The 25,908-nt window shown below is 41.0% G+C and overlaps 1 long non-coding RNA gene across 1 annotated transcript in view; it reads right to left on the reverse strand.

The window, feature by feature from the left end:
• LOC142046987 (uncharacterized) overlaps positions 1 to 25,908 on the reverse strand; it is a 116,222-nt gene that overhangs the window by 4,601 nt on the left and 85,713 nt on the right. The window contains exon 2 of the long non-coding RNA XR_012656124.1: positions 21,856 to 21,934. This is a non-coding gene — a long non-coding RNA (uncharacterized LOC142046987). The remainder of the gene's footprint in view (positions 1 to 21,855; positions 21,935 to 25,908) is intronic.

Genomic DNA, 25,908 nt, shown 5'->3' on the forward strand with positions numbered 1-25,908 from the left:
TAAATGAAGCTTCTTAAACATTTTAAAACCTTATTTACTTTACATACAATAGTTTAGTTATATATTATAGACTTATAGAAAGAGACCTTCTAAAAACGTTAAAATGTATTACTGGCACGCGAAACCTTAAATTAGAATGAATAAATGAAGACTCGGCACACCACTTCTGAAAGATTGCCAACCCCTGCAATAGATGTTGATGATGGGTGTGTGTCCTAAGCCCTGCTTCTCTTGGAGCTTTTAGACACCTAAGTGAAGGCTGCCAAAGCTCAGTGGCTAGGGCACTCACCAGAGCAGTGGGAGACCCCTGTTTAAATCCCTTTTCAACAGGCAGAGGAAGGAATTGAACCAGGATGTCCCACCACCCAGGTAAGTTTCCTAACCACTGGGTTAATGATTATGAGGAAAGCCTCTTCTCCCTCCAACTTCCTGGTTGTTTTGTATGGAGTTAGGCATACCCAGAGCATGCCTAACAGATCGGGCCCCACAGGTGACATAGGCAGGGCAACACCTGGTTTCATGCGTGGGCTAAATGTTTTTGTCAGAAAAGGCTGATTTTGTGGAAATGTATTAATTTTGACTAAATTTTCACTGGGAAGGTTTCTCAGGTCCAGGATAGAATTTCTGGTCAATGAGGCAAACATCCGCCCAACCCCAGAATAGTAGTCAGGGTCACTCAGCTGGAACTGGGAGATCCAGACTTAAGACCCTGCCCTGCTTGATATCTGGGATGTGGGAGATGCAGGGTGAGTGTCCTAACCACTGGGCTCTTGGGTATTCTGGGAGATGTTTCTCTCTTGGTTTTTTCACAAAACAATTAGAAAGGTCTCAGCTTTGTTTGAATGCAGAGCGCAGTTAAATTTCAAAGCCTCCATTTTTTTGTGTGAAGCAGGATTCTTGTGTTTTGGCCAGCTCTGTCTGAAACTCATTTTGAAAATATTGAAAAGGGCTGCAGGATAGGGCTTTGCAGTCCTAGTTTTCAGCAAAATTGATTTTTATTTTATCCAATGGGATCATACATCTGGATTTCCCTATGCCTTGTATTGACTCCCCGGTATGCAAAAAATACAGCATTTTGCTTCAGTGATGCTTGTTACAAAACATACATTTAGTAATGACTGCCCTCACTGCTGAGATTACAAATGGTCTTATGTAGGCTTACACAGTTCTATACACGTAAATGGGTATTTACCAGTAAAACTGCTTTTCAAGGTTTCTTATATTTTTTATAAAGAATGTGTCTGAAGTTGCAACACCACACTGAATGAGAGAAGTGTTATTGATTAAGCTGAATAGCTGCAAGAGGCAGTTTGAAAGGAATCTTCCCTAAGGAAAATAAACCATCTCTCTCATTCTGTGTTTTTATCAGTATAATGCATGCTGGTTTCACAGAGCATTTTGAAACAAAGCAAAGTCAGAACGAGACATTTTGTTTTCTCATATTATAAATTTCTGGTTTCTAATCCCTTTAAAACCATCAGTTACCAGCATGTCTTAATCACTGATTTTTCTGTCTCTAAACATCTAGGATTCAATCAGTCTATTACTTCATTCAATCCATCTTCCTGTAAATGAAGTCCTGGTCTCTCCAGGACTGACTTAGAGCAACAGACACAGATTGGGAGACTTGGCTGCATTCTATGAGTCGGTACTGAAGAGAAAAATCAAACGCCACCTTTGCTTGTGACACACAGTAAATAAAATCAGGTTGAATTCATGCCACCAGCCATATTACCTTATTGTGGGTTCAATTAGCATGACTGATGGCTTTAAATTTGGGGCGGAGGGCGGCAGTCTGCATATGTAAGCCATGAACATAATAATACTTCTATAATGCTACGGAGATGGGAGCACCCTGAACAGTTGCCCTTACTACACATCTAGTAACATATGTAGCCCCCTAGCTACATGCCAATACACGGGGGGGGGGGGGGGGAAGACACAGCGATATGGCACTCCACCCAGATGTGCCTCACTGGGAATTTGAGCAGTCCGAGGCAGCATTTTCAGCTCCTCCTTGCACTATTGCTTTCAGGTAGCTGAATTATTGCTGCCTCCTGATTGGAAGTAGTGTGTGAAAGGGGTAATCCTGATAGCCACACAGAGACAGCCATAATTGGGCTTTTAACTGCCTGCTGGGTAGTGAATGCTGAGTCAAAGCTAATTCCTGAGGTGATTTGGTTCCTGTTTATGACCATCATAAAGCCACATGGCAGGGCAAGAGCCATTCTAAAAGAAATAAACCAAATTTGTCCTAGAAAACTGCCTTCGTCATATGCAGGGGTAGGAAGCCCTTTCATTTTGGTTTCTACAACAGTTTTGACCAAGTCACTTTTATGCTTTCACAACACATTCATTCCACTTAGTCATGTTTTCTTTAGCTGAATATTATCCAGATTTTTCTTTCCTTTAGAATCTACTAGTTACCACAATCTTGACAGAAAAGAATTCACTGGAAAAAACAGCATCTCTGTTCAGGACAGAACTTCTTGACTTTAGTAAGGCTTTTGATACTGTCTCGCACAACGTTCTCATAAACGAACTAGGGAAATACAACCAAGATGGACTACTATAAAGTGGGTACATAACTGGTTGGAAAATTGTTCCCAGAAAGTAGTTATCAGTGGTTCACAGTCATGCTGGAAGGGCATAACAAGTGGGGTCCCGCAGGGATCAGTTCTGGGTCTAGTTCTGTTCAATATCTTCATCGTGATTTAGATAATGACATAGAGAGTACACTTATAAAGTTTGCAGATGATACCAAGTTGGGAGGAGTTGAAAGTTCTTTGGAGAATAGGATTAAAATTAAAAAAGATCTGGAAAAACTGGCGAAATAGTCTGAAGTAAATTTGTCAATAAGAACAAATGCAAAGTACTCCACTTAGGAAGGAACAGTGTAACACTGTTGCAAAAAAAGCAAACAGCATTCGGGATGTATTAGCAGGAGTATTGGAAGCAAAACACGAGAAGTAATTCTTCTGCTCCACTCTGTACTCATTAGGCCTCAACTGGAGTAATGTGTCCAGTTCTGGGTGCTACATTTCAGGAAAGATGTGGACAAATTGGAGAAAGTCCAGAGAAGAGCAACAAAAATGATTAAAGCTCTAGAAAACATGACTTATGAGGGAAGATTGAAAAAATTGGGTTTATTTAGTCTGGAGATAGAAGAGAGAGGACATGATAACAGTTTTCAATTATATAAAAGGTTGTTACAAGGAGGAGGTAGAAAAATTTGTTTTCTTAAACTCTGAGGATAGGACAAGCAATGGACTTTAAACTGTAGCAAGGGAGGTTTAGGTTGGACATCAGGAAAAACTTCCTAACTGTCAGGGTGGTCGAGCACTGGAATAAAATGCCGTAGAAAGTTGTGGATATCCCATGCATTGAAGATTTTAAGAGCATGGTCTTGATCAATAACCTGTCAGGTGAGGTCTAGAGGATACTTTAGGTCCTGCCTTGCAGTAAAAGGGATCGACTAATGACCGTCTCGAGTCCTTCCAAGTTCTATGATTTTCTATGATCTTCTAAAACATGGGCTTAAGTCCCATGAAAGCTCATAGAAACTTAAAACACGATGCTAAAGAGTTTAAAATGCTGTGCAAATAGCATGTGGACTATAAAGAAAATCATAAAAATACTTCCAATGAATTAGATCATAGAGCGTATTTACAAATGGGCCATCGCATTCTGCTGAACTTCCTTGATAATGGAGAATGCAGACTGTGTGAAGAGTACAACAACAACCTGACTAAACTAAGGCTACAGTAAAGTCTCAAGCAGAGAGCTTGTTTTGTAGAGGTTGCCAGTTTTGATCCTTAACACAGAGGGACTTGGTAAGCGTGAAGAAAGCATTAAAAAGTTCAGATGATTATTTAACAACTTCTGAACCTCTTGGCTTCTCCAGTCATAATCATAAATGCACTGAGTTCTGTGATCAAATAATGTCTGGTTTATAGAAGATCTTTCTTCAGAGCATGGCTGAAAGCCTTAGTTAGCACTAGAGAGGAGTGTAATGAGTAATCACAGAAACCGCTTGCGCCTGTCATCTGATGTGCGAACACTCTCTGAGCCCATTTCTCTGCCAGTTTGGGCCTCAGAACTCTGCTCCAACACAGTCTGCTCCAACACAGACCCAGGATGACCACGTGCCCAAGCTGCCAGACTTAACTGAAACAGCTTAAGAAGTGCTCCTGTCTCCAGCACCAGACACCAGCCCCAAAGGGATCCAACCCCAGATAAATCTGTTTTATTTCTGTATAAAGCTTATACAGGGTAAACTCATAAATTGTCCACCCTCTTGACACTAATAGAGATATGCACAGCTGTTTGCTCTCCAGTATTAATTACTTACTCTGGTTAATTAATAAGCAAAAATATTTAATAAATATAAAAGTAGGATTAATGGTTCCAAGTAATAACAGACAGAACAAAGTAAGTTACCAAGCAAAATAAAACAAAACACCCTAAACATAACAAACTGATTACAGATAATCTCACCCTCAGAGATGCTCCAATAAGCTTCTTTCAAAGACTGGATTCCTTCCTAGTCTGGGCCCCAATCCTTTCCCCAGTACCGTTCTTTGTAGCTCTAGCTCAGGTGGTAACTCAGGATTTCTCATGACTGGAGCCCCTTGTTCTGTTCCAGCCCAACCCCTCTTATAAGCTTTGGCACAAGGCAGGATCTTTTCTCTCTGGGTCCCCACCCTCCTCTCTAAATCAGGGTCTCAAACTCAAATGACCACAAAGGCCACATGAGGGCTAGTTCATTGGCCCGAGGGCCGCATCACTGACACCCTCGCTGCCCCGGCCATGCACCACTCCACCCCTCCATGAGGCCCTGCCTCTTCCACCCTTCCCTGCCCCATTTAACTCCTCTCTAAAGTCTCCACCCCAACTCTGCCCCCTCCCTGCCCCAGAGGTGCATGAGGGGTGTGTGGGGGGCTCAGGCAGGAGTTGAGTGGCAGTTGGGGTGAAGGCAGGGGCTCAGGGGCAGAAGGGTGTGGATGCAGGCAGGGGGCTCAGGGCAGGAGTTGGGGTGCAGCAGGAGGTTGAAGTTCAGCAGGGGGCTCGGCAGGGGATTGGGTGTAGAAGGGTTGTGTGGGATGCAGCAGGGGGCTCAGGACAGGGAATTGGGGTGCAGCAGGGGTTGGGTGCAGGCAGGGGGCTCAGGGCAGGAATTGAGGTGTGGGTGCAGCAGGAGGCTCAGGCAGGGAGTTGGGGTGCAGAAAGGGTGTGGGATGCGCAGGGGCTTGGGGCTAGGAGGTGGGTGCAGAGCAGGGGCTCAGGGGCAGGGAGTTGGGTGCAGCAGGGTGGGGTGCAGCAGGGGTTGGAGTGCCCGACAGGGGTCTCAGGGCAGGGGATTGGGTGCAGAAGCGGTGTGGAATGCAGTAGGGGCTCAGGGAAGGGGTTGAGGTACAGGCAGGGGCTCAGGACATGGAGTGGGGTTCAAAGCCGAGGGGTTGGGTGGCAGGCAGGGGCTGCAGGCAGAGGATTGGGTGTGGGTGCTAGCAGGTGGCTCAGTCGGAAGGATTGGGGTGCAGGGGGGTGTAGGAATGCGGCAAGGGCTTGGCAGGGATTGGGTGCAGAAGGGTGGGGGATGCAGAAGGGGGCTCAGTGCATGGGGTTGGGGTGTGGGGTGCAGCAGGGGGCTCAGGGTGGGGGTTGAGGTGCAGGCAGGGGGCTTAGGGCTACAGGAGTTGGGAGGCAGGGGGCAGGAGGGCTTTGGGCTTCCGGGGTGGCAGCAATGCACACCGTGGCAGGCAGGCTGCCGGCCCCGGCCCAGGCCGCCCCGCCTCTGCTCTGGGAAGTCGCTGAACCATGAACCTGTGGCCCCTGGGCGGAGGGGATGCAGGGCTCTGCGCTTGCTTCCGCGCCTCCAGTACCTCTCCCAAAGCTCCACATTGGCCGCCGTTCCGCGTTCCTGGCCAATGGGAGCTGTGGGGGGCAAGGGCGGCAGTGCCTGTGAAGCCAGGGCAACACACGCGACCGGACCCCCTGCTTCTTCCAGCCGCTGCCTCTCACCGCCCCCCCCCCCGCTGCAGGGATGTGATGCCAGCCGCTTCAGGGACCGGCGTGGGGCTCGAGGGGGGAAATCCTGTCGCTGTACTTTGCCCACCCCTGGCCTGGAGGTAGGCTGTGGGGGTGGGCGCAGGCTGCTTGGCGGGCAGCAGGAAATAGCCCTGCGGGCCACATGTTTGAGACCCCTGTTCTAAATGAAAAAGAACCAGGTTTAAGATGGATTCCAGTACCAGGTGACATGGTCACATGTCCTGAGACCCCAAGCCTTCATTCTTCCTGGCCCGACTCACAGAAAGGCTTGCAAGTAAACAGAGCCATTTACAACCAATTGTCCTAGTTGATGGGAGCCATCAAGATTCCAAACCACCTTTAATGGCCCACACTTTGCATAATTAGAATAGGATCTCAGAGTTATATTTCATATTTCTAGTTTCAGATACAAGAATGATACATTTATACAAATAGGATGACCACACTCAACAGATTATAAGCTTTGTAATGATATCTTACAAGAGACCTTTTGCATGAAGCATATTCCAGTTACATTATATTCACACTCATTAGCATATTTTCATAAAATCATATGGAGTGCAACATGACAAAGAGAAATGGTGTAGCAAAATGCTAGGAGGAAGGGGTAAAGATCCGAGTTGTTTGGATGGAAGAGGTTCTCAAAAGAATAGTTGCAAATACCTATGTGTGGGTTTGCTGAGAAATAACACTGTGTTATAGCTGTAGCGGGTAGTTTTTATAATAAAATTGAACATAAAACAAGATTAAGATGGCTAAATATAGGCAACAATTGACCAAGTCTGTGAAAAGTCACATCAAGAAAAGCTAAAATTCAGAGTATTTCCACATGGGAGTTGTTTGTAGAGTCACTCAATATTTTTGTACATGGTTACAAAAGTATTACTCTGCTGTAATGATGAAAAGAATGGTGATTGAAACTAATATTGTGTGATCACATAACTCTTTGTATACTGCAATCAGTCAGTAGTATGTATGAGATACTCTGTGATTGGGAAGGAGGTAGCAACAGCCCCAAGTGGCTGGCAAGGTCCTTCGACATTTCTTTAGAAGAGGAGAAGGAAGGATCTGAATTAACTTACATCTATGCAGGCAAGCGGAAAAACAAATAGTGTAATGTACTTTACAATGTACTTGCCTGTTTGTTAGCTTGCAGAAAGGAAAATGTACAGAACAAAGATTACTGAGTAACTGAAAAGCATATCCCCCCCTTGAAAATGGCAACTCTTTTCTGAAAGTATAAAAAGGTCCTTCCATAGCAAGTCCAAAGAGAAGTAATTTTTAAATGTACAGCTTTTGACCATGTGAATCACTCTAAGATTAAATTGTAATGTTACTCGTTCTCCCTTTTTTCCCCGCTTCCTGGGCAAAATGCAATACCTATCTCTGTATTTGTAATGCCCCAAATTTGATAAGGACACTGAACAAACAGCAGTATGATGACTGAATTAGAAATTGAAGTAACTTTCTTTCTGATGCTCAGTGTGTGATGGCCAAATGAAGCTTTCTAGTTTCCCACAAACTTGGAAGCCTATAATCACTGTGTTTGCTTATTTTGCTTCAAATTATGGTCTCTTTGTCATTCATTTCAGACTACATAGAGTTCAGAAACTTGACTTAGTTAAAATTACTGCATAACCCAAGCTTTTACAAATATAGGCGTTTCAGCAAATTTGTGGCCTGATTTTGATCTTCCACCTGTTGGTGTAACTCAGGAGTAAGTCCATTGATGTCTGTAGAGTTACACTACTGTAAGTGATATCAGAATCAGGCCTAAGAATTACTTTTAGGGCATTGACAAATGCATGTGGTGATTTTGTGTGGGGGGGGGAGAGGGAGGCGTATATTAAAAAGGACACAAAGATCAGCCCTTGTGTGTATTTAATAGTATGTCCTCCTATTATTAGACTCACTGAAGTCACTTGGACTACCTATGATGTAAGGCTATTACTGCTGTGAAGTAATTATAAAACAATTCAGATCCTTCTGCCTCTTAAAAGGACTAGTGACACGCTGCTGATTATTTGCTTGAGCAGACTGGTTTCATTACTCTGATTAAATCTAACTTCCTCTCTCTCTCCTCAGCCATAATTTAAAGCATGTTTTGACCAACATAAGTTTTACCAACAAAAGCGCCAGTGAGGACAGCACTGTGTTGGCAGGAGAGAGTCTCTCGCTGACATAGCTACCCCTGCTTGTTGGAGGCGGTTTAATTATGCCAGCAGGAGAGCTCTCTTCTGTTGGCACAGAGTGGCTGCACAGGAGACCTTACACCAGCGCTGCTGTGCCGCTGTAAGGTCTGTAGTGTAGACATCGCCCAAGTCATCTCATTTTGCTTCAGTAAGGAGAACTGAGAAAGGAAATTGGAGCAATGCAACACCATGAGGAACAACATCATGGAGGTACCTCTGTGGTGGCAAACACAAAGTTCAGCTAGATCAGTACCAAAGGTGAAAGGACAGGTATCAAACTTCCATGGGCCTAGTGTAATGTGGCATCAGCAAGAGCCAGAGTTGACAATCTGTAATCAATCACTATTCATTTGATGCAACGCTAGTAGGTTGAGGGAAAACAATGAAACAACCAACCTTAGTAGAACATCAATGAATTAAAACAACAATTATTTTCTTCTTACATATTTGTATACAAATTGTGCAAATACACTTCTTTATAAACAACAAATTTTTTTTATTCTTGTTTTTCCATAAAACATTTTAGTATTAGAAAATATACGCTTTATTAAGTTTCAACACTTAACAATTTCTCTACTCCTAAAAAATGTTTTAGAGGCAGCAAATTACAAGAATGAAAATGGAAAAACAAATGACTTACCTCTGTAAAACTAGGCTGAATCAGGAGAGATACTGTAATTACTGTAAAGATAAATATACTACAAATGTCTTGCAAATGTAGAGGAACATATTTAAAGCAAAAGGCTTGTCTGCAGTGACAAACTATAGTACATGCAACTTGGGTTATTTTCTCCCAAGATTGTCTGATGTTCTGTTTGGTTGGGAAATGGGGGAAGAATGGAAAGCTTTCAAATTTTCAGACATATATTGTCATTGCAGCTTTCAAGCAGATGGATCAAATCTTCAAAATTTGATTTATTTGCTGGCACATTTTTTTAAATTATCACGTGCATATGCAAATTTCCATGTGAAAAATCCATTGTGTGCACCAATTCAGTTCAAATGGATTTTGTGAAGGCTATTTGCACATATCAGAGATATAGCTCTACAAATAATAACATGTGCATAGCTAGAATTTGGGCTGAGATCCCTCTATAAATCTGCTTCACACCGGGTCACATGTAAACCTGTTCAAAATCTAAACTTAAGTCACGAGACTCACCTGATTTTTGGGCTCCATTACAAATTCAAAGCAGAGGCCAGGTGAGCTAGAGTTTACAAACTTTAAGAGTGAGCCTCTGTCCAGTTTGAACCATCCTTGGCTAATGTTTGGTAAAATTCATAGTTTTGTGTGGTTCATAGTTTTGTGTGGTTTGTGTGAGTTTAACTTTGACTTTTTGAGTTCTTTCAAACCTGAAACTCAAAGTAAAATCCAGGGAGCAAATATGTGCAAGTAACTGGGGACTGAAACCTTAAAATTTTGTACCAGTTTAGTCATAATGCTTCCAATCACATACAGTATTAGTGTGAAAGAGATGGAAACAATCATAATGAATGACATATCAACCCTTACTATGTTATCTTGTTACTCATTAAGCATTGTAAACCTTTTCAGAAATTGTGAACTTCATTTCTCCATATTCCTATACTTCTTATTAATGTGTTTGGATTTTATTAAATAAGCAACAAAGCAGAGAAGATGTAAGAGAGACATTGTACAGTCCTGATACTGCAAATGCATACATGTGTATGGAGGACAGGAGAGGAGCGACATATAAGACAGTGGAGAGGTCTATACGCATGTAAAGACAAACAGTTAAAGTTACTGTATCTTTAAACAAACAGTTAAAGTTACTCCCTTACTGGTCTTGGAAGCATTATTTTGTTCTAATTCTATTTGGGATTTCTCAAAAGCACCTGTATGTATCATTTAGGCTTCTAAATACTTTTGAAAATCTGGCCAAAGGGCCTCAAACTAGCAAAGAATTTAAACGTTTGTAACTTTAAGCATGTGATTAATTTCACGGAACTCAATGGGCCAACTTATATGTTTAATGTTATACATGCTTCATGTTACTTTGCTGGACCAGGTCCTAGCACTTGTGGTTGTTTGTTTTTTTGTTTCTTTGTATTGTCTGCAAGCTTTTCTTTAAAAAAAAAAAAAAAAAAAAAGTCCTAGACCTTTTAAAATCATTCATTTGTGTGGGGGAGTATTTTTTTCTCCAGTTTTCAATATGAAGCTAAGGAACATGACCCCAAGAAATGTTCTATGCATCTTCCCGCAGGTCCCATTGGCCGGGAATGGCGAACTGTGGCCACTGGAAGCTGTGAGTGGTTGTACCTGTGGACACTCAGGTAAACAAAGCATATCGCGGCCTGCCAGGGGCTTAACCTGAACAAGCCATGAACCAAGTTTGGGAACCCCTGCTATAAGGTAATATGAAAGTTTTGCTTTATAATTGTGAAAATGCCTGCTTTGAACTCAGACAGGAGGAGAGGTTCCCCAGGCCCATTAAGGAGGATTATCAAGACTAAGTGGGCCATTGTGAAGCATCACAATACAAAATTGCCCCTACACAGGCTACATGCAGAAGGGCACATCCCCCTCAGTTTGAATTCTGGAAGAGGGAAATAAAGATAGCTGACATTAAGCTTTTTTCATTTCTTTGTTGTTTGAACTCTCATGGGGCTGCAGCTAGGAGACAAAAGCAGAGATCCCCAGGGTCAGCCTGGGTTAGCCCTGAAAGACATTCAGTGAACAGATTACTACATCTCTGTCACCTTTTGGAACCACAGACTAACTCATTTGTACACATATGGTGCCTGCTTTAATCTGTAAATAACTCCCTCTCATTTCTTTTGCCTAGTTAATAATTCTTAATTAGTTTACTATAGGGTTGGCTACAAGTGTGGTCTTTGGTGTGAGATCTGCAAGACAAATTGAGCTGGGGTAAGTGACTGGTTCTTTGGGACTGGGAGCAACCTGAATATTTTGTGATCTTTGGTGTAAGTGACCATTTATCACTAAGTCCAGCTTGCCTAGATGGCAAGACAGACTGGGAGCCCAAGGGAACTGTCTGTGACTCCCTGGTAAGACTGTTATAGTGCTTCAGGAGTTCACACTTGTTACTGGCTTGGTGAAATCTTATTATAGAACCTACAACCGGTTTGGGGTGTCTGCCCTGCTTTTTGACAGTCAGCTCTGAGGTTGTTACTCATAGTCATGACCCACTCCAGACAGCATGACCGTATCCTCCATCTCACCCCATCTACTTCACCTAATCTATTTAGGATCTAATACTGCATTTGAATGGTTTATTAATTAATTTTACAACACGATGAGATCTGTCCTTTTTAAATGTTTCGTTGGAGTCACTCAATTCAATGTAAAAGGCCCAATTTTTTTTTTTAAAAGGGATTGTGAAGAGACACACCCTCACTTGGGTATGGTGGAGATTAATGAGCTCTTCTGGTCCTGTTCCTCACTAATGAGATGCACCTGCAAGGCTTGTTTGGCCTGGAAGAGGAGGAACTTAAAAGCGCAAAATTTACCACAGGAATGGGGTGGTGAACAGGAAAAAGGCTGCCCCAGCAGGTGCTTCTGGTAACAGAGGTAAATCAGCTGAGGAGGAGATACCTGCGACATCTCTCGGAGGAGGAGACACCGCTCCTGAAGCTGCCCTGGCTGATAGCAATGTGCCCCACGAAGAGGGGTAGGTGGTAAACTCTGCAATGGGACAACAGACTATAGGACACTAAGTCTTTTGAGCTGAACATCCAGGGGATGCATGAGAAACTGGTCCTCTTTCCAGAAAGATCCTCCTCTCTTGCAAGGGGAAGGGAAGTGGAGTAACCAACCCTCTGACCATGGGTGGTTGCCCTTACAGAGCTTCCCGAAGGGCTGCCAACTAGGGGGAGAAGAGAAGGTAAGCAATGGACAAGGGGTCTGGGGGAGGGGTGTCCAGGGATCCCCTCCCCCTCACGTAGCCAAAGATCTATGTACAAGTATGTATAATGTGGGCTACATTTTCATGCATAATTCCTTAGAAGTTGTAATATGTATTCTTCCCTAATTTTTCTAAATATGCTGCTGTTACAGAATGACTAATGTGTTCCAATGCAGAGGGGTTCCAGCCTAGATGAAGTTGTATTTCAGTAGTATGATTCTATGCATATGCAATTTGCGAAGTTCTTTTGGATCCTTAAGGGTGATAAGGACTAAAAATTTAAATAGAAGAACATTTTGTTATGAAAATGTAACTTGATAACTAACCTGCAACTTGCCAGGTTCCAGAGGGAAACTAAACAAAGCTGGGAGCAAAATGTTTGGAAATGACACAGCAAATTAAGGTACCATCTGATATGCAACATCTACAGTCTTTGCTGTTTTCTTTTATGCAGGTCAGAATTCAAAGGCTCTACATGTGGTAAGAGACGAGAGAGAGTGTGTTTTTGTAGATTTGAGACAAGACAAATGAAAGCAGAAAGTACAAACAGCCCCCTTTAAAGAATTGTTTGATGTCTCCTAATTATAAATCAGGGTTTTCTGATTATAATTCTTTGCTATCCATTGAATACATTATGTCTGACATTTGAACAGCATGGGACAAATCCTGAGGTCCTGATTTGGTGTTCACTTTGCCCTTCCTCAGGCATTTTTTTATATGATATGTTAGGTGTGCATTTATTTCAGTGGTTGGAGAAGTACCAGTAGTACAAATGCTTGACTCTGAAGAATGTGCACAGAATGACATGCTGCAGTTTTCTGTTTTTATTTTTATTATGAAAAGGTCCATACATCCCTATTTTTTTCTGTTTTGTATTTCTCCAATTAATTTGAATACTTTTTTGGAGAGTGAGCCACGTAGCTGGCTTGCTGGTGAAGCAGAAATGGAAAACTGCACCTATTTCTGTGATCTGATTTAGCTCTTAGTTCTTCTTTTGTTATAATAGACATGCATCAGTTATGCAGTAACTCTATCAGAAAACAGATATGCTATATCTACAAAATTCTTCTACGTAGATGTTATGAGCTGGAGCTGTATTGCTTAGCATTAGGGAAAGAGGAGGAGAACAAAGGGGAGAGAGGTGGGAACTGGATATCAGCCAATGTGAAACCATAGGTTAAAACACAACATTTCCTTGTTGGGGTCAGATACAGCATCTAAATTCCTATGTTTGAGCAATAATATGGTATGAAATAGTACAAGAAAAATTAATTAAGAAAAATATATATAGGTATGAAAAATGACACCTCTGTTTTAGGGCTCAAACTTGAATACTTTACTAAGGGCTAGATTGTGCCTTTTAAACACAACCCTGAGACACCCCACTGAGATGCAATTCCTCACCCTCTTGTGTTTGAGGTAGAAATAACCCAACACAGCCCTTTAACAGGATACAGCATCCAACTAGCTCCACTGACCGAATGTGTAGGAGCCAATGATCCACTCCCCTCCTGCCCACTCGCTGGTGATAGGAGCTGTGGGAGGGACGGGGAGCTCTTTTCTTCCCTACTCAGCCAGGAACCATGATATGGACAGGTCTATGCTGGCCATATGTGGAGGTGCTGAGTGGAGGCTTAAGCCCTGTTCTACTCACCCACTTGGCACATAAGGTGAAGGCACAATCTAGCTTAGATTCCTTACTCAGGCAAAAGTCCCATTGACTTCATTGGGCATCTTGCTTCAGGATTGGACCTTTAGGGCCCAATCCTCCAAACATACATGGATGTTTGTACCTCTTGTGAGTAGTGCCATTAATGTGAAATGTCCCATAATAGAACTATCCGTATGAATAAAGTTACACATGTGCTTAAGATGTTTGCAAGACTGGGGACTTGAACATGCCAGGTGATGGATGGATATGTACAGTACACTGTACAGTCTAATGCATCCTTTGATAAAATACCAAAATGTAATAGCCTTTATTCAAGTCCTTGGGACACATCTTTTAAAGGTGCCGAGTGATTTATTGTGATTTAACCAAGTTCTGCTCTATTGGAGTTCTTTTATTGCTTCTAAAAATAGGTAGTCAGAGAAAGTTCAATCACTTAATAAAAAGCAGAAGCTATTAAAATGATCCAAACAGGGAAAGGTAACACAGAGAATAGAAAATAAATAAAAAGACATGAAATATTATTATTTCAAATTGATTTCATTTAAATCTGAAGTGGGGACCGAAAGCCTCACAACAAAACTTGGATGGTGAAATGAGGCCTGTTTCTCATTACCAAAGTTCTTGAAGTGGTTCCAGGCAAGCCGCTTTAGCAAAATTATATTTGGACATGAATGAGGCCATTTCACATAAACCTTAGGGTCTTAGGTAGGACCTATGAAATATTTGAATGCTTTTTATTAGGATAAGTACAATAAAAATATTAGAGGCTTTCTGAATAGTCTTACAGAATTGCTCTGATTCTCTATTGAATTCCGTAGCACTTAGAAAAATATTAAGCTATTAGATTCTATAGGACTTCTCCATAAGGGTACTAGACCACTAAATAGGATGCCTGTTTTAGTTTCAACAACCAAAATGAGGCACACGGTGGACACATAGCAGGCCAAAACTTGGGTGTCTTAAACTTAGGTTCCTAAATCCATCATAGGCAATAAGTAGCTTCATTTTTCAGTGGTACTGAGCACCCACAACTACCAGTGAGAACTATGGATTCTCAACACCTCTACTAATAAAGCCACTTTGAAAGTTGTCTAACCAACTTCACAGATGTTGGCTAAAAACACTAAACCAGGGATTCATATTATGGTTTACAATATTTTTGACCAAAAATACTGGCCATGTCTTAAAGTCAAATTCAGAGGTGAAATATAACTTACGCTCAAACTCTCTCAGGGCTTATCAACATGTGAAACAGTAATAACCATAATTATTCCGCTATAGCTACTGTGGTCAATTTCCCTGTGAAGACAAGCCACCCTTAGAGTGCTACTTATACCTAAGCTAGCTTCTTCTGGTGCACTGAAGTATATGTTGCACCAACTCACAGGACACTGAAAGAAAAAGTGTGTTTGTTTTACTGTTAGCTTCTCCTCCCCAGCCAACCCTGTTAGTCTGTTCTGCACGCACTGCGCATCTTTTCATAAACCCGACATTTTAACTCTCTAGGGCAGCAAGTCTTTTTGCTACATATTTGTTCAGTGCCTAGTACAATGGGGCCAATAGATGCTACTGCAATTAAAAGTAATTGTAAGAAGCTCCAAGAGTTAAATGGGAGGAGAGAGTCTAAGTTATTGTAGATCAAAATTATGTACCACCTTTGAACTTTATCCTGTGATTTAGAGGGAATTTGGAGGGAACCTAAGCTGGCATAACTTGCTTACTGAGGGGACTGGAAGGAAGAGTACAGTACACTATGATTTCCTCTAGACTTTCTTATACAAGCTTAGATATATTGCTGAATAGGGCCTGCGAAAAGCAGAAGTGCTTATCTGCATCCTGCCTACACACCTACAGATAGAAAAAACAGAGGGCAAAATATGGTATAAAGCCTGTTTGGGGGGTGGAGGGTGGTGGTTGTGTTTGTTTTTTTCTGATCAAGTGCAGTCACCTGTCAGTATTTTGCAAGTGAAGCTTGTAGATCTTTGAAAGAGCTGAATTTGTTTCCAAGAGTGTTTTGCCTCTGAAAAGAAGATTCAGGGGTCTAGATATCTTATATCAAAACATTATAAATCTACCTTTGCGATTTTTCTTTTAATATATTATTTTTTTTATCATTAAAGTTTCCAGAAAGTAGAGAAGAGCAATTATTCATGGAATATGCAGACTCTGAAATGTCATCCTTCATTTGAATTTAAACTTTGACATTTCCTTTTGAAACAGACTGCAGCTGGATATTAACCACACATGTTGGCAGAGGTCTGGAATAATCAATATGTAGCAGAGAAAATGCTAATAAAACAAAAAAGGAAACATTGCAAATATAAAATTTGAAAGTGTCTTTGATATGACTTTTGATGACTTCACCTGCTTACAGGCAGGAGAAGTGGCTCCACATTGACCCTGGTAGGGGAAAGAATTGTCACTTGATTTGTCTTAGTGTGTTACTTCATGTACTGTTGCAAAACCTTTGTGAAGTGCTTTGAGATCTACAAAGGCTAAATGTTATCTTTATTACCCCAACATTGATGCATATTAAACCAATGGATAAATGAAACTTGTACTCGATTAAGGACCTAATAGTTCTCTATGCCGCATGATTACATTTGCAGGGTGGAAGAAGATGTTTATTCTGTTTCCTTCCCAACATACCCATGTAATGGCAGGGCTCTTGAATGGTAAAATATCAGGAGAGGAGCGATCTAGCATACTTATTGATACTGCATGGCTTCAAGGGTCTATGGCCTCTCAGTCTGGGTATATGGTTACACCTTTGGTCTACCTACATGTATGGTGCTCATTGTTCCCTTTCTGAGCAGCAGCATGATGCATGCCAGAGAGTATTCTCCTAGGCTGCTCTGCACTTGCAGGCTACTCGATTCTTCATTAAGTCACCAGCCTTCACTTGCTCGCTCCCATTTTTATAGCTCATGTAAGTAAGGGCAGTGGTTTGCTTTGAGACTGTACTAGAAGACATAATGGACATCACTTGCTTCATGCTAATGGGAGAATTTTGATCATTATAGCTAGAATCAGAGAAATGTAGGGCGGGAAGAGATTTCAAGAGGTCATAAAGTCCAGCCCCCTGCACTGAGACAGAACCAAGTAAACTATCCCTGACAGTCTAAGTCTACTCAGACTATATCTGACAGATTATCCCTGACAGGTTATCTGCTTGTTGTTAAAAACCTGGGGAATTCCATAGCCACCCTTTGAAGTTTATTCTAGAATTTAACTAACCTTATATTTACAAAGTTTTTCCTAATATCTAATCTAAATGTCCCTTGCTACAGATTAAGTTTATTACTTCTTGTCCTACTTCAGTAGATAGGGAGAACAATTGATCATCATCCTCTCTGTCACAGCCTGTAAGATATTTGAAGACTTCAGCCATCTTTTCTCAAGACTGAACATGCCCAATTTTTTTTTCACCTATCCTCATAGGTCAGGTTTTCTAAACCTTTTATCTTGTTCTTCTTGTTTGTTGCTCCTCTCCTCCATACCCTCAGCAATTTATCCATATCTATCCTTAAGTGTGGTACACAGAACTTCAGCCAAGGCCTCACCAGAACCATGTCGAGTGGAACAATTACCTCCTGTTACATGCAACATTCCTGTTAATACACCTCAGAATTATATTAGCCTTTTTTGCACCTGCATCCCATTGTGGACTCTCATTCAATTTGTGATCTAATATAACCTCCAGATTCTCTTCAGCAGTACTACCACCTATCCTGTTATTCCTCATTTTGTAGTTGAGTTTTCCATTTTTCTTTTCTAGGTGCAGTACTTTGTACTTATCTTCACTGAATTTCATCTTGTTGATTTCACACTAAATCTCTAATTTATCAAGGTTATTTTGAATTCTAATCTAGTCCTCCAAACTGCTTGAACCCCTCCTCCACAAATTTTAGGAGCATACTTTCCACTCCATTATCCAAGTCATTAATGAAAATATTGACTAGTACTGGACACAGGACTAATCCCTGCAGGACCCAACTAGACATGCCCTCCCAATCTGACAGCAAACAGTTGAGAACTACTCTTACTCACTCTATCCATTTTCTTTCTGGAATCTGGAGCTAGGGTAGGCATGTTAGGTGGGTACTTGAAGGTTAAATAAGAGGATAGCAAAAAAAAGAAGGAACAGTGAAAAGAGGGGAAGAAAGAAGTGGTGTAGCTAGCTCTTGGTAATGAGAATGGAGGATTAAGCTGGATACCCTGTAAAACCTCCCAGGAAACAATTAATTGCTCCTCTGTTTCTTGTGAGGTGCTAAGTGATATGGAGCTTTCTGCTTCAATTCCCATAAAGAGGCAGGATATCTGACTACCTAATGGTATAGGAGAGCTTTTAAAGACAGCTGTTGCTGTTAACACTTCATTTTTGAGATAATGGGTATAAGAGTGTCCTCACATAAACCTACCAGACAGGTTGGCTGATGGGGTAAGGGAGAAGTTTAAAGCTTGAGCCTCTGTGCTCTGGAAAAGGTGAGTGAGTGGGGGGAAGTAGCTTTGTACATGTATTTGAGATGCCAGAGAAATCTTACCTTGTATTGTTCTATTTGCTCATAAAGACAATACTAACCAGGAGAGTATTTTAATATTTGAACACTTAACTGAGTTGGGCCATATGTTTTTATGTGTCTGGCCTAAAATAGTCCCTCTGTCGAAGCACCCTCATCCAGACCCACCAAATTTGGACTAAAACTCTCATACTAAAAGGAGTATCAACTCCTCACCCCACGAGAGATAAATTAATAAAATATTTTAACTACAACCAGTATGTGGGGTGGACACCTGTCTACTAGCAAACTGGACACAGACCACCAACTCACTTCACATACTGCAAGTAAATGTCAGTAACTAACAACTTTCTATCACTATAGTCCTGGGCTGGATTCAAACAAATGACCTAGACACAAAACATTCAAGCGATCCCCTTGACCAAACATCTAAGACAGTGTTTCTCAACTGGAAGAACCAGGGGATTGCAAGGGGTTAAATTTTATTGCAGTATAAAGCAAAGAAAATATCACCACCACCCCCTACACCCTGTTACCTTTCAAGATCACAGCCATGTATGAAAAAACTAAGGCCCGATGTCTGAATGGACCTATAAAATGTCATGAATTAATGTTGTATTAATGCTGACATTAGTTTTGAGACTAAACAAGGTAACTTTTTTTGCAGTGCTCATAGTCCCAAAATGATATGAAAAGCAAATTTTTCTGACCTTCAGATGAATAATACAATGTTAATAAAACTATAATCCTTAATAAATAAATGGCCTTATTATCCACAGTAATTAAGAATTAATCTCTAAGCTCTTTAACTTTATCCATTTTGCCTTTGTAATTATTCTGGGTGCTTTGAGTTGGTAAGATATCTATGCTTCTCATTTTTCGGAAAGTTCTGTAGTTAGGGAATTACTTTGATACAAACCCATTTCCCTGTGGAGATACAAATATAACAAGCATTTTTTTCATGTAGGAAGAGAGATTCAGGTAGTACTGCTCAGCTTTCCCAGTGCAGTGAGAGCAAAGAAATGGAGTGTGAATGCTGAGTGACAGAAACTGGATGATGAATCCTGACCTTTTCTGCAATGACTTATGCAAGGGGTTGGCAACCTTTCAGAAGTGGTGTGCCGAGTTTTCATTTATTCACTCTAATTTAAGGTTTTGCGTTAAAACACATTTTAACGTGTTTAGAAGGTCTCTTTCTATAACTCTGTAATATATAACTGAACTATTGTTGTTTGTAAAGTAAAAAAGGTTTTTAAAATGTTTAAGAAACTTAATTTAAAATTAAATTAAAATGCAGAGCCCCCTGGACCAGTGGCCAGGACCAGGGCAGTGTGAGAGCCACCGAAAATCAGCACACGTGCTGCCTTCGGCACATGTGCCATAGGTTGCCTACCCCGACTTATGCCATATCAATGGGGTCATTGAAGTGTTTGGAGCATTTGTAAATCATCGCTAGGTGTGGCTGCATGAAGGAACACGTACTGTTGAACTGCTTTAACAGGAAACTGAATAGTATTGATAAAACTAATGGCAGCTCAAGCTAAAATAAGCATAAATTCAGTCAGCATTCACACACAGCAAAGCATACTTTGCTGAAACAGGGCTAGAACTGTTTGATTTAAAGCTGAATGTCATTAGCAGCAATATATATTCATGTTACCCTGCACCATGACCCACAGAAATGTTAAGTGACTACAGAATATACCTGTTGTTTCATTGGAATATCAAATGAGCTCACAATATTGAAAAAACCTTGGTTTTATTATGACACAGATCTATAGAACTCATACATTGCTGCAATTTCTTTTCTATGGGGATGATATCCTTTTGGCCTTTCTGTGACTGCAGAAAGGCCAGAATGCAGCAGATTGCAATGGTTCCACTAACAGAGGGGAGATAGACATTGAAAATACTGCATAAAGTGATGTAGAATCTACCTGTGTGCTGCCAAGCTCTGCACTGGCATTGAACAGAGAGAGAAAGAGAGAGAACATGTGTGTGCGCGCGTGTGCAGGTCAAGGAAGTGATGGAGCACGAATTACATCCACTAGACACAAATGCTGCAGGTTAGGGCAACTGTAGTAGATGGGTTGCAGCAGAATTGTCTACCTCTGTGCCAAGTTTCTATTTTAATTCACTGTACAAAGCCTGTTTACTTGAGCTTTCTACACGGGTGTGACCACCTTTACAAAACATTGTTTTCAGCTTCTGATTCATCTCCCATAGGATAACATGGAGAACACATACGAGTGAGCGATGTCACGTGGATCACTGGGGGGAAAAATAAGGTTTATTTTTCCTTCAAATAATAGGCAGGCTATTATTGGAGGTTTTTTTGTTTAGTTTCTCTCTTCCTCCTCCCACCTACCTCCGAGCAAAAATGTTTGGTAATGCAAAGAGAGAGCAAACAATGATAGTTTCACACAGATGTTGGTGGGTGGCAAATAGGAAAAGATCTGTTTCTGAGTGTACAATCTGTAAATTGCTAGCTCTTGCTTTCCTTTCCTGGAAGTGCAAATTCCTTTCATCCCAACTGGTAAAGCAGGATCAAAAGTGAGAGAGATCAACCCATAATTACAACCTTTGTAAAGTACTTTTGGGGAAAACAAAAATCATTGTAAAGCTGACACTGCCACTTTACGCAAGTAAAATTATGGCATAACAAATGAAATGATTATATGAAAACGGACCTATCCTGCCTTAGCCTTAGCTCCAAAACATATTATAATGTCCTGTAAAGAACCAACTATGCTCCTGGCGAAGATTTAGTTAGTTACAAGTAGATGCCTGATCAACTCAAATGTGTCCAAGAAATGCCCTGTTTTTTTACTCTAATAGGCCTTAATCCTGCAGGGTGCTGAGCAATCTGGCCTCAATCCAGCAAAGCACTTAAGCACACAATTAGCGTTCAACAGTACTAAAGTGCTTAAAAGCTAATTAAGTGCTTTGCTGGATCCAAGCCAGAGTACTCCGCACATCCAGGATGGAGCCAATAATGGTGTAAAAGGTTCAGAGAATTTCTAAAACACAGTACTGAGCTTGCGACTCTAAAGTGGGATGAAAAAGCATGACTGGTACTGGCAAATCCTTGGAAGAACTGATTGTGAAAATGGGTATGTTCTGCTGTGTAATGCTGTTGGACGTTGTGGTTCCCTTGACCACGCTCATACTTTCCTGCTGTGGAACTCCAACCATATGAGCCTATTGTGGAAGTCATATATTCATTCCTTGGTCCAAACTTTTGTTTATAAGTTTCTTGCACTAGTAACTTTATACCTTAACCCAGTAAAAGGCACATTTTGTCACAAATGGCAAACATCAATTTGTATTTATGCACCCCTATCTCACATTACATCTCAGTGGGTACAGGGATAAAGGACTGATGGACCAGGTGGAGGTGCTGAAATCCTTCTCTGTGACCCTGGTGCTTGAGAACTCTTTTTGCCTTTACCCACCCATTATGCCACAATCATGTAATTAAATTGTACCTATGAACCTTTTTTTTTTTAAGACAAGGTTGCTGAAAAACGATTTACCCGCAAGGCTCTCCCTCCACTAAAGCAACACTGTAGCCATTCTTCAGACACCAAGTTCTCTGCTGCTTCAGTCATCCACCTAGAAAGAGAAAACAGAAATAGAAACTTGTCATCTACTGGAAAGTATTGTAGGGGCATATTTCAACTTGGAGAGAGGGAGGAGCAAGGCAGGCCTGGGCATGGGCTGGAGCCATGCTGATCATGAGTGTCTATCCCTGGCTTTTTGACATACATAAAATGTCCTTTAACTACTCAGCAGCAGAGATTTCTTATGACTGCACAATGAATCAGTCATTACATTCAGAGCCCTATAGGCAATGTCAAAATTAGACCAGACATTTACCAAGACAAATACATTTAGAAACACCTTGGGTCATTTTTATGCCAAACCTTTGTAGAAGGATAACTTGCTGTGTACAGACTTTTCAGGGCCATTATTTAATTGTGAGCTGTTTGCTTTTGGGTTAGTCACTCACCCAGTAAAAAGTCTTATGTTCACCCAACCGCACATGTCTGTGTGTGTTTGTGCACATACAGGTACACATACATCTATAGACAGGAAACAATTGGAAAGAAATCTCCCATGATCCACAGAATTCAGAAATAATATTGACAGTACCTGGTTTCATTCTCTCACTAGTAGGCTCAGCCTTTTGGCCACTAGACTTTGTTTTCATGAGCTTTAGCCACTGGACCAAGAATTTTACCTCCAAATGGTATTTTGAGACTTATGCCCCATCTCCACCCTTCTTTTCTTGACTGACACCTGGACAGCAGATGGTGCAAATGGCCCGTAATACCTTAGTTAAATTAATGTAAAAATCCTTTCAGATTGCCGACTTCCTTGGTAGTGCACCTTGTGGCACCAATAGCTGGTCAGGGAGAATGACAGCATTTGAAAATGATTGAGACTGAACTTTTCTGGGCTGGGTTTTGGTGACATGAGGGCATTTGTGGGATTGACATAGGAATCTGTGTAGGAGGTGGAATGACTTACCTCTCCACGTCGTTGACACTATGCCCTGGAACTGCTGTTCAGTTGCTCTCAGATGAGATGTAATTATGGATTCCTCTTATACTTTTTCTCCCTTTACACTACAGCTAGGAGCTAGGGTCTTCCTACCATTTCCTCTCTCTTTCTTTCATCTCTACTGATCCCCAGTGCATGATGTGTGTGTCCAGGGGAAGGAGGTATAGCTGAGAGCCGACACTGAGAAAGACCCTGTTTTCTTAACTCCACTTCTTCGCCTGGACTGATGGAGAAACTCTTGTCAATGTAGAACTAATACTGACACCATAGACTCTTCAGAGATTGTTCTTTGTATGCGCTGTAACCAATAACACTGAGCAGAGCAGCAGTGGTATTGATAGTAGGATTCCCTTCTACTTTAGGCTTCTCAATGAACTACAAGCAGCAGTATAGCCCATGAGGCCAGGCCGCATAGAAAAGGCTCTAATTTCTCTTTTTTTCACTGTCCAACAGGCTTCCAGTGTATCTTACTGTGGTGGACTAGCCTATAAGAGTGAGCTGTGGAGATAATACTTCACCATGATACAGCACACACTGGTTGGGGTCAGGGTGGGCATGAAATTACATTGTGTTTATACTACTACTGTAAAGTTCCAGTTTGGTTGCATTATGAAGGCCATAAGCAAAAGAAGTGTCAATCCTGGGTACAGTGTGGGAATTCAAACTCTAACATACACACAGTTTCTCTTAGTTCCATGGCTGGTCCCATACGCTCTTACAAGGCCTGCAGGTGTGAAGGGGAGTGGAAGGGGACAGGAGAGTTCAGCCTATTATCCATGAAATTGGAGAAAGAGATTGTATTTTTACCAGTCCAATGTAAATTAATGCAATTTGCGTTTCAGCATTTTCCATAAAATCCAAAGGCAGACTTTTTCAGGTACAGAACTGCTATTTTGCTACAAGAAGCTGCTTTCACTGTAGAAAGAAGGGAATTTCAATTAGTAATGTCCATGTTAAGAATGTCTTGTATTCAGTGGTTTACAGCTCCTGCCTCTTAAAATGGTGGCATATGTTGGCAGCTCTGCATTTTTTTTTAATGACCTGCTGCATAAGACCCCAGCCTATGACACAGCATAATACAAAGTAACGTGATAGGTAAATCTAAACTATAGTTGTTTTCACAGATCATTAACCAGCAGCAAAATAGGTAAAATCATATCTGGCATTTGATGTGAATACCTGGCTCTATTGTGCCAGTAAGGTATTGGTGCATGTTGGATACATGAGCTCTGGGGGCATAGTGCCTCCTGGGTCGTCCCACCATGCAGGGGCAATGCTTCTATCCCTGAAGGAAATACAGTGCATACCGCCCTCTGTGTCTGGTGCAGATGGGGGCAGAACTATGGCTCTGCCTCCTCCCCTCTTCCTCCAGGACAAAGAGGGGGGTGGGTTAGCTCAGTGGTTTGAGCATTAGCCTACTAGACCCATGGTTGTGAGCTTAAGCCTTGAGGGGGCCACTTAGGGATTTGGGGCAAAATCAGTGCTTGGTCCTGCTAGTGAAGGGAGGGGGCTGGACTCAATGACTTTTCAAGGTCCCTTCCAGTTCAAGGAGATAGGATATCTCCATTTATTTATTTATGTCTTGAAGTATTATTTTGAAATCAAAAGTCATCTTGAAATTTAGATAGATTTAATTAAAAAAAAAGTAACAAAACAACAGAAACAACCTAACTGAAAAAACAAACTATATCTAAAAATTGACTTTTTTGACCCAAAATGAAATTTATTTTGTTTTGGCAAGAAAAAACAAAAATTTTCAATTTGAAACTAACCAAATTTTGTTTTTGATTTTTCCAGTTCAGCCACCCCAAACTGAAAAATCAGTTATTCACGCAGCTCTATATTGTGTGCTCAAATTCTCTCTTCGATTTTAGTTTTTTCTCATGAGAATCTGTGGAATCTTCTAAGCATAGCGCTACTCCCTTCTGACCTCTAGATTTCTCTATAATATAGATACTATCTATATAAATATGTATATTAATTATTTAACTCCTTTGTATGACAGTTTATTACTATTCAAGAATTTGATCTCAAGCTGTTCCTACCCCAGCACATTTGTAACTTCTTTCCTATCCATTGCTGAATACAGAGATACCTTGTATTATTAATAGGCTGTCAAGCAATTGAACAAATTAATCATGATTAATTGTGCTGTTAAACAATAATAGGATACCATTTATTTAAATATTTTGGATGTTTTCCACATTTTCAAATATATTGATTTCAATTACAACACAGAATACAAAGTGTACAGTGCTCACTTTACATTTTTTTATATTTACAACAAGTTGCACTGTAAAAAAATAAAAGAAATAGTATATTTCAAGTCACCTAATACAAGTACTGTAGTGCAATCTCTTTATCATGAAAGTTGAACTTAAACAATGTAGAATTATGTACAAAAAAAACTGGATTCAAAAATAAAACAATGTAGAACATTAAGTCCACTCAGTCCTACTTCAGCCAATCGCTCAGACAAAAAAAGTTTGGTTGCAATTTGCAGTAGATAATGCTGCCTCCTTCCTGTTTACAATGTTACCTGAAAGTGAGAACAGAAATTCACATGGCACTGTTGTAGCCGGCATCAGAAGATATTTCCAGGCCAGATGTGCTAAAGATTCATATGTCCCTTCATGCTTCAGCCACCATTCCAGAGGATATGCGTCCATGCTGATGATGGGTTCTGCTCGATTATGATACAAAGCAGAGTAGACCAATGCATGTTCATTTTCATCATTTGAGTCAGATGCCATCAGCAGAAGGTTGATTTTCTTTTTTGGTGTTTCAGTTTCTGTAGTTTCTGCATCTGAGTGTTGCTCTTTTAAGACTTCTGCCCACACCTTGTCCCTCTCAGATTTTGGATGGTACTTCAGATTCTTAAATGTTGGGTCAAGTGCTGTAGCTATTTTTAGAAATCTCATATTAGTACCTTCTTTGCATTTTGTCAAATATGCTGTGAAAGTGTTCTTAGAACGAACATGTGCTGGGTCACCAGCTGAGACTGCGATAACATGAAATATATG

Source organism: Chelonoidis abingdonii, chromosome 6 (assembly GCF_003597395.2).
Source record: "Chelonoidis abingdonii isolate Lonesome George chromosome 6, CheloAbing_2.0, whole genome shotgun sequence".
NCBI classification, from domain to species: Eukaryota; Metazoa; Chordata; order Testudines; family Testudinidae; genus Chelonoidis; species Chelonoidis abingdonii.